The sequence below is a fragment of the Gobio gobio genome (assembly GCF_949357685.1).
Source record: "Gobio gobio genome assembly, chromosome: 22".
Lineage (NCBI taxonomy): Eukaryota > Metazoa > Chordata > Actinopteri > Cypriniformes > Gobionidae > Gobio > Gobio gobio.
This window is the reverse complement of record NC_137118.1, coordinates 31688820-31699290: the sequence shown is the minus strand read 5'-3', so window position 1 is coordinate 31699290 and position 10471 is coordinate 31688820.

Sequence of the window (10471 nt, the reverse complement as noted above, 5' to 3'; positions counted from 1 at the left end):
TGAAATGTTTTTTCCTCCTTTCATCAGGTCATCTTGCAAGTCTTTGGTAGTAAACACACTGCCTCTGCCAGCTTTCCTTCTTACCATAGTGCATCCTGGTGCCATGTGTTCCCAGGTAAGCGATGCACACGGCCATCCACGTGATGTAAAAGAAAGTGTGATTCATTAGACCAGGCCACCTTCTTCCACTGTTCCGTGCTCCAGTTCTGATGCTCATGTGCCCACTGTTGGTACTTTCGGCGGTGGACAGGGGTCAGCATGGGCACCCTGACTGGTCTGCCACCATGCAGCCCCATACGCAACAAACTGCGATGCACTGTGTATTCTGACACCTTTCTTTCAGAACCAGCATTAACTTCTTGATCAATTTGAGCTACAGTAGCTCGTCTGTTTGATCGGACCACACGGGCCACGTGCATCAATGAGCTTTGGCCATGACCCTGTCGCCGGTTCACCACTGTACCTTCCTTTGACCACTTTTGATAGATACTGAACACTGCAGACCGGGAACACCCCACAAGAGCTGCAGTTTTGGACATGCTCTGACCCAGTCGTCTAGCCATCACAATTTGGCCCTTGTCAAAGTCGCTCAAATCTTTACACTTCCCCTTTTTTCCTGCTTCTAACACATCAACTTTGAGGACAAAGTGTTCACTTGCTGCCTAATATATCCCACCCACTAACAGTTTCTGTGATGAATAGATAATCATCCCAATATATATGTATATCCATGGGCATCTGAACCATTGTATGTGGGTGGGACAAGACCCACCCACTTTTTAAGACCAATGATATTGGACCCACTCACTTTTACGTCTATAATTCTGTTCACCTACCCCTAACCAATAAACACTCTATTATTAAACGCACATTAGATGCTTTATTTCCACTTTTCGAATGTTTTCTTCATTTTTATTGAAAATAAATGCCTTTCCAATCTGATGTGATAGGAAAAGTGAGTGAGTTCGGCAAAAGACGGATTCGAACCTCTGGTCGATTTGCGTCAAAACTTTATGCCATGTGTCTTATCCTTACACTATTGTCACAGTAAATGATTTGATGACCTTTGTAATTTTGTCTGTCCTAACCAGACGTTTAGTAAACGATGGGGACTTGCATCGAGCCTACTCCAGTAAAAATTTTGTGGGGACCCACCCACTTTTTTTTATTCCGACCCCCATGTATATATCATATAGCATATATTTTCTTATACAGCTTATAAATACTTTACAGTGGTTGATTAGGCCACTTATTTATTAATCTCAACATGCAATACAGCTCTGACTCAATGGTTTCTTTGGCACAATTATCAGAAGACACACTCAAATTAATCAAAATTTTAAATAAAAATGATTTAATTTAGTTTATAACTTGGTTTCACTTCATGAAGTGTCTCCAAGTTTGCATATGAATATTAATGTTATGTTGTATCTGTAAAGCAGCTGCTTCTGTGAGGTCCTGGGGGATGGTGCTTGTCACACTTGTGGTTATTGCTCTATAAGAGCTTTACGTTCTACTGCTTTGTTTCATGTTTGTGTCTCAACAGCTGCTATTAATGCACCCTGTGATCTAGGGCACTTCTCGAATCTTGTATTTTCATGACTGTCTTTATTGTTGCCTATGGCTGTGGGTGGAATGTTTTCCAAGAACGTAATGTGCTTTCTGATATTTTACCTTCTTTCTGAAGAGTTGTCTTTATTTTACCACTCTTAAGTTTAATATATGATGCAATTTATACTGCCTCTTGAATTCAATAGAATGAAATTTGCCATCAGCTCTTGCTGTAATTAAATTAGGCTATATCCAGTGAACCTTATTACTTGGTACTTCACAAAAATATTAATTAAAAAAAATAAACAACAAGACTTATACAATTAAATCACTATCTATTTAACAGATGAGTTTGTGAGTTTTGTTTTAATAGTTATTAAACAGCTGTATGTTTTTGCTTCACTAAAAAGAACCAGTTCACAAGAGTCATTTGTTCATCAATCAGACTACGGTACACTGTTTGCACTGTTTGTATACTAAAAAGAACCAGTTCATAAGAGTAATTGGTAACGCTTTAGATTATGGCCCAGAAAGTACTGCTTAAGCAAAAAAAAAAAAAAAAAAAAAGAATTTACATCGTAACTTTCAGTAATTATAGTGTAACTATAAAGTATGTATGTGTAGGTCTTGGGGGATGGTGATCATTACCTAGATCAAAAACTAGATCATTACCTAGTATCATGTATACTTAATTTAGTATTTACAGGGAGTGCAGAATTATTAGGCACGTTGATTTTCTGATCATATTTTTTTTCCAGGCACATTTGACCAATTCCAAACCACAGTAATCCTAATAACTACTATTGATTTAGTATTTAATAATGTATAAGTGATATATAATTGTTCATGAAGGCTGGAAATGAAAAACACCTTATATTCAGGTGTGCAGAATTATTAGGCATGTATTCTTTTACAGATAAATTGAGCCAAAAAAGAGATTTAACTCAGACTGAAAAGTCAAAAAGTATTAAATGCCCATGAGAAGGATGCAATACTAATGCAATACTAGACATTGCAGTTAAGGCGTGACCATTGGACAGTGAAATGCTCGTTGGGTCAGCAGGGTCAGACAAAAACATGTGGCGGAGAAAAGACACCTATTAACCGCAAAAGAATTAAGAATTAAGGTGAAGAATTAAGGGTGAAACCATCAGGAACCCTTTAGTCTCCAGCGCCACCATTTTCCAGAGCTGCAACCTTCCTGGAGTCTCCAGAAGTGCAAGGTGTCAGGATCTCAGAGACTTCAGTTAGGTAAAGAATCCTAAAAAATGACCCCCACTAGATAAGAATAAGCTGAAGTGTTGTAAAATACAACTGTGCAACTCGATGTTGCAATAGAAACTATTGAGTCTTTCTTTTCTAGCACTTTAGACACAGTTGCTCCCCTGCGCTTAAAGAAGATTAAAGAAAATAGTCCAACGCCGTGGTACAACGAGCACACTCGGGCCCTTAAAACAGCTGCCAGAAAAATGGAGCGCAGCTGGAAGAAAACAAAATGTCTCGGTTACGTATGGTAACCCTCGTTCCCTGAAGGAGGGAACGGAGACGTACGTCGGTATTACCGACGAATTGGGATCACTTTAGAGAGCCCCTATCAGCTTCGAGATTTAGAGAACAGGCCAATGGGCCATTGGCGTGCGAGATTTGCATCTCGCGCTCCGCCCCGCGCCGCGGGTATAAACAGGAAGCGAGAGCATCGCACTGACGTTTTTCACTTCGGAGCCGAACTAGTGACTCGGCCATGCAGTGATGGTAAGGAACTGTGGCGACGGGACGTACGTCTCCATTCCCTCCTTCAGGGAACGAGGGTTACCATACGTAACCGAGACGTTCCCTTTCAGTCGGTCACTAAGACGTACGTCGGTATTACCGACGAATTGGGATCCCTATGGAAAATGCCACAGTTACTACCACTTCCAGCGCCCAGCGAGAGCCCCTCAGACCCCGTTCTGATGCGGGCGGGGAAATTCACGCAGGGAGAGTCATACTGCTGTTCCGCAAGGCCCATTCAGCAGACTTATTGGATAACGCTGGGAAAGCGTGCCCGAAGGACGCTGCGGGAGCCACATCATGCCCGGAGGGAGTTACCATGTGGAGAGAACACGAATGGGCTGGCCGTGGGCAGCACAACATACGGAAGTCACAGAGGTGGCCCCGTCCTATACAGGCGGGGGACGACACCGAACTGAGACGGCAGAGGAACTCTGCCAAGGGAAAGACACGAGCTCACCGTAGGGAGCTGTACCGTGGAGAATACACGTATGGGACCGCCGTAGGGGTCACGACATACGGACCCCAGTCCGACACAAGTTCCACCAATGCATACAAGTGCCAGACCTGGCGTCAGACGCTCCGCCACATCCGACTGCCGAGGGGTGCGGAGGACTCAACAGGGTTCGCCAATCCTGGGGAACTCGACTGGAGAAAATAAGCGCACGTATCCGTTCCATGGGGAAGGGAATGGCGCAGCAAGCCGACACTTAGAACGGGCACTTCAGCTGCTGACTATGGGAAGCGAGCACACGAGAAGCCACCGGTTCTACACGTAGGCTATAAAACCTAGTGAACGTGTTAGGTGTCGCCCAGCCCGCAGCTCTACAAATATCTGTCAGCGAGGCGCCACGAGCCAGTGCCCAGGAAGAAGCAACACCCCTAGTGGAGTGGGCTCTTAACCCGAGCGGGCAGGGCACGTCTTGGGCTTCATAAGCCAAGACGATGGCGTCCACTATCCAGTGGGCCATCCTCAGCTTGGAGACAGCCTTTCCCTTCTGCTGTCCTCCGTAACAGATGAAGAGCTGCTCTGAGGTCCTAAGCTTTGCGTTCTGTCAACATAGACGCGCAGGGCGCGATCTGGACAGAGAAAAGCCAGGGCTGGGTCTGCCTCCTCCGAAGGCAGCGCTTGCAGGCTCACCACTTGGTCCCGGAAGGGAGTAGTGGGAACCTTGGCACATATCCAGGCCGGGGTCTCAGGGTTACCTGAGAGTCACCTGGCCCGAATCCCAGGCACGATTCGTCGACCGAAAATGCCTGCAGGTCCCCTACCCTCTTAACTGAGGCCAATGCAATCAGGAGTATTGTCTTTAGAGACAAGATCTTAAGCTCCGCTGACTGTAAAGGCTCAAAGGGCACCCTCTGAAGTGCGTCAGCACCAGAGTCAAGTCCCAAGAGGGTATAAAGGGAGGACGAGGCGGATTTAATCTCCTTGCCCCCCCAGGAACCTGACGATCAGATCGTGCTTGCCTAATGAATTAACCATTAACCAGGTCATGATTGCGCTATAGCGGCAACATACACCTTGAGGGTGGAGGGAGACAGCTTTCGCTCCAACCCGTCTTGAAGAAAAGAGAGCACAGATCTGACCGAACACTTTCGGGGGTCTTCTCGGTGAGAAGAGCACCAGTCGACGAACAGGTTCCACTTCAGCGCATATAGCCGTCTCGTAGAGGGGGCTCTGGCGGAAGTGATGGTGTCAACTACCGCTTGTGATAGGTCACCTAGAACCTCCGCATCCCGTCCAGGGACCAGACATGGAGTTTCCAGAGGTCCGGACGCGGGTGCCACAGGGTGCCGCGTCTCTGAGTCAGGAGGTCCTTCCTCAGAGGAATGGGCCAAGGAGGTGCTGTCACGAGGAGCACTAGTTCCGAGAACCAAGTCCTGTTGGGCCAGTACGGAGCTACCAAGAGGAGCTGCTCCTCGTCCTCCCTGACCTTGCACCGTGTCTGTGCAAGAAGGCTCACTGGGGGGGAACGCATATTTGCGTAGGCCCCGGGGCCAGCTGTGTGCCAGGGCAACTTGCCGAGGGTTCCCCCGGGCAGGGAATAGTACCACTGGCAGTGGGTCGTGTCGGGGCGGCAAACAGATCGATCTGTGCGGCCCCAAGCAACTCCAAATCAGCTGGACCACCTGGGGGTGGAGTCTCCACTCCCCGGGCAGCACGAGCAACCGTGACAGCTCGTCGGCCGCACGATTGAGCGGGCCCGGAATGTGGATGGCACGAAGGGACCTCAGATGCTTCGGACTCCACAGAAGGAGATGGCGGGCGAGTTGGGACATGCGGCGGGAGCGTAGACCACCCTGTTTGATGATGTACGCAACGGTCGCAGTGCTGTCCGTCCGGATCAGAACGTGCTTGTCTTTGAGCGACCCTTTGAGGTGGCTGAAAGCAAGACGAACCGCCAGCAACTCCAGGCAATTGATATGCCATTGCAGTTGGGGCCCCGTCCACAGACCCGATACTGCAAGCCCGTTGTACGTGGCACCCCAGCCCGTGGAGGAGGCATCCGTGGAGACAACAGAATGCCTGGACACTTGTTCTAGAGGCACTCCTGCCCGTAGAAAGGAAGGGTCCGACCACGGGCTGAAGGTTTGGCGGCATCTCGGCGTCACTTGGACACGGAGGGACCCGCTGTGCCACGCCCATCTCGGGACTCGGTCGTGTAGCCAGTGTTGAAGCGGTCTCATATGGAGCAGCCCTAGCGGCGTTACTGCGGCTGCTGCTGCCATATGCCCCAGGAGCCTCTGAAATTATTTCAGTGGAACCGCTGTACTGCGTTTGAACGTATTCAAGCAGCTCAACACCGACTGGACGCGCTCCTCGGTGAGGCGCGCTGTCATGGCGACCGAGTCGATCTCCATCCCGAGAAAAGAGATCCTCTGTACGGGACAGAGTTTGCTCTTCTCCCAGTTGACCCGAAGACCCAACCGGCTGAGGTGCCGAAGCACCATGTCCCTGTGTTCGCACAACTGTTCCCGCGACTGGGCTAGAATCAGCCAGTCGTCGAGATAGTTGAGAAGACGAACACCACGCTCTCTCATGGGAGCAATGGTCGCCTCCGCGACTTTCGTGAAGTCACGGGGCGACAGGGACAGCCCGAAGGGCAGGACTTTGTACTGACATGCCCGTCCGTCGAAAGCAAAGCGTAGAAACGGTCTGTGTCGAGGGAGAATCGAGACATGAAAGTACGCGTCCTTCAGGTCGATCGCTGCAAACCAATCCTGGGGACGGACGCACCTGAAGATGCGTTTCTGCGTTAACATTCTGAACAGCATCCTGTGGAGGGAACAGTTCGGCAGGTCCAAGATTGGCCGTAACCCGCCGCCTTTCTTGGGTACAATGAAGTACGGGCTGTAGAACCCGGACTTCATATCGGCTGGAGGGACCGGCTTTATCGCGTCCTTCGCTAGTAGGACTGCGATCTCCGCCTGAAGCACGGGGGCATCCACCCACGCAATAGACGTGAAGTGAACGCCCCCAGACTTGGGCGGACGCCGGGCAAACTGAATCGCAAGCCGAGTCTGATGGTACAGATGACCCAGCGAGACGGGCTGGGGAACGCTAGCCAGGCCCCCAGAGACCGAACAAGCGGGGTCATCGGTACCACAGACGTACCCGCAGCAGGGCAGCAAGGCGGAATGCAGGGACCCCAGGACGACATGGGAGTGGTCCGTGTAGGGGTCTGGGTCTGACACACGACCTGCATCCGCTGAGGGGGTGCGCGAGTGTGGGAAGGCCGCTTGAGTGCGTTCCCACAGCCGGCACCCCCTGCTGGCGATTTGGAGAGGCACCAGAGGCTGACAAGGCATGGGAGCGTTGTACACCGCCCAGCGCGCTCTCCAAATGAAGGAGGGGCTGAGCGTGGCAAGGCTTTGTGGCGTTGCACACGGTCTGCCTCACCTCCTTCCTCAGCGGGGAACAAGAGCGACGAGGCATAGCGTCGCGCACTGTCGTCCACACACCGCTGAGAAGAGGGGAATGAGAGTGGCGAGGCTTGTAGCTTCACACACTGCCATTCTCGCCCTCTTGTGGGGAGGGGAATGAGGGCGGCGAGGCTTGTAGCGTAACACGCTGCCATTCCTGAACTCCCGAGACCCAGAGATATTGGAACTGTTCTTCTCTTTTTTTTTCTTTTTTTTTAATATATATATATATATATATTTGGGTACCACTGGCTGTTTTAAACCCCAGTGGCGGAACAGAATTACTAATGGTTTTTACCCGGCCCTCCTCCGGGGGAAGAACAGTCCCGAACCAAATCCGGGTCAATGGTGTTTCTGGACATCGTCTAGCCAAGGGCCAGCGCTGTGCGCAGCTCAACCTCGGCTCAGAACTACCCTCGTGCACTAAGCAGGGCGGAGGTGGCCTGCCAGTGGCACTGCCACCCCACCGATGAGGGTAGTGAGAGAGAGGAAAACTTTATACAGATTATGGCCCTATTGGTGTTCCATATTTTGGCACCAATAGTTCCATAATGCAAAAGCCTTCCAACGCACATCCGGGAAAGGCAAGGGGCAGGCAAGGCGATTTATGCGTTGCACTATGCCTCAGCCACCCGGGAAAGCATGGCTGTCGAGCATGAATCGGATTCAGCACGAGCGCCTACTATTATAGTGGGAATCTCAGCATCATCTTCATTTTCAACACATAACAGCCCTCTCTCCGATGCAGCGATTGACATCTGTCCTCTGCTAGAGCCCCAAACGAAACGCTAGGTCCTTTTTTTTTTGTTATTTTATTTATTTATTTATTTTTTAGGACCAGCAATCCCATCTGTAAGCTACCAGCAGACATGTGAGACAGTGGGCATGGCCGTGAGATGGCACACGGCGCGCTGAACACTCAAGCCCTTATGAAAAAGGCAAGACGAACAGCGCGCCGACATGGCTATGCTCTCATTAGAGAGCATAGACCACCCACAAACACAGTCTCAACATGCGTAGCCGGCGAGTGACGCGCGCTGAGCTGCCGTGGCAACCCGCGCTGTCACTCGGCAGCTAGACGGCACATGGCGCGCTGAACACTCAAACACTCAAACCCTCACGCGGAAGGCGAGATGACCAGCGCGTCGACGTGATCCCGTTCCCCTGAGAGAACATGGATCACCCACGAACACAGTCTCAACATGTTTATGCGAGAGGGATCGTGGCCGTCAGGACAGGAAACAACCGCATCCAGAAACGCACGAGTGGAATGACGTCTTGAAAAAGACGCAGTGTCACACCCGTGTTGCTCTTTTGTGAGGAAACGCTCTTTAAACAGTGCTGAAGCACCCAGGGGAAGACCGCGGCAACACACAGGTGGTAAGTGCAGTCCTGTGGTGCACTCACTGAAACAAACGCCCTCACCAGACCGACAGTTGCTGTGAGAACAGCAGTTTGTTATGCTGATGCAGCGGTGAACATGCTGTCGCACTGATTGTGCCTTTTCGCCAACACAGAGCGTCCTTCTCGTTCTCTGGAGCATCTCTCTTGCAGATAGGCTTTCTTTTAGAAAAGCAGGCTTGCTTCATCAACGCCGTTCGGCTCCGAAGTGAATGACGTCAGTGCGATGCTCTCGCTTCCTGTTTATACCCGCGGCGCGGGGCGGAGCGCGAGATGCAAATCTCGCACGCCAATGGCCCATTGGCCTGTTCTCTAAATCTCGAAGCTGATAGGGGCTCTCTAAAGTGATCCCAATTCATCGGTAATACCGACGTACGTCGTAGTGACCGACTGAAAGGGAACTAGAGTTTTTCTCGTAATTCGTGGAAAGAGCATGATCAGATACAGAAAGGCCTTAAAAACTACTAGATCTGCATATTTATAGACTCTTTTAGAAGAAAACAAACACAACCCTAGGTACTTATTCGATACAGTAGCTAAATTAACCAAAGATAAAGCTTCAACTTCTGATGTTTGTAAACAGCAAAGCAGTAATGACTTTATGAACTTCTTTACATGTAAGATTGATAATATTAGGAAGAAAATTATAACCATGCAGCTGTCTACTACAGTATCACATCAGACAGAGCATTGTAGTGTCACTGAGGAAAAATTACACTCATGCACTGCTATAGGAGAAGAAGAATTGACTAAACTCGTTAAATCATCAAAATCAACAACATGTATGCTCAACCTTATACCGACTAGGCTATTAAAAGAGATGCTACCAGAGGTCAGAGATCCTCTTCTTAATATCATTAATTCATCTTTGTCATTAGGATATGTACTGAAAACTTTTAAGTTGACTATTCTGCCGTCCAAAGGCAAAGCGCAGTAACTACACATTTGGTCAAAATTGAGTTAAGACTTGAAATGGGCTTTGTGACATCTGTTCTGTCTTGTGACAAAGTTTGCTCGTTAAATTTTGTCCAGTTTTAGAGAAACGAGAGTGTCAAAATTGCAGTAACTACAAAATCCAAGCCAATACAAAGGCAAACCGCAGTAAGTGATGTTACTGCGTTCTAGCTTTGTTCCCCCCCCCCCCGTTTTTGACACCGCAAATACTGCGGTTTCAGCCTTGTTACGATCAGGATTGTATGCGGTTTGCCCCGATCGTAACATACAGCCTACCATGGCACAATCCAGCGGCCAAATGATGGTTTAACTTGCGTTAAAACGCAAATATCCAAAGACTGGTAAGGACGATAGCAAAATAATAACTCATAGTAAGGCAACTGACAGCTTTATAATCAGTTAACATTGACTAGCCAGCCAGCAAATTTTGACTTACCTGTGCTGCTCTATTAAAGGCAATATCCTCTGACAACGTAATGATACCGATTTAATCACGTTGGTGTTTGTTGATTCGGACATCTCTCCGTTTCAGGCAGCTAATCCAATTGTATTGACAGGGGTTACTCCTTCAAAAGTTAGCTGGGTCTGGTAAAGTTATCTTGTTAGACAAAGTTAATCTAGAAGTTAGCGGCGCCAGTCAACAGGTGACAACCGGACGAGCGCAGCCGGGCCGACAGCAAGCACACTAGGAGAAAAGTACACTTGCATAATGCACTGAAAGTACTCTATTTTCAAACACTAATTTTGTAGGCTACTTAATATACAAAAAAAAAAAAAAAACTTTAGTACTTCGTTAAGCTAATCTTAAGAATATATAAGTGTACTCTGTGCTATTTTAAGACACCATGAAAATTAACTAAAATGTGCT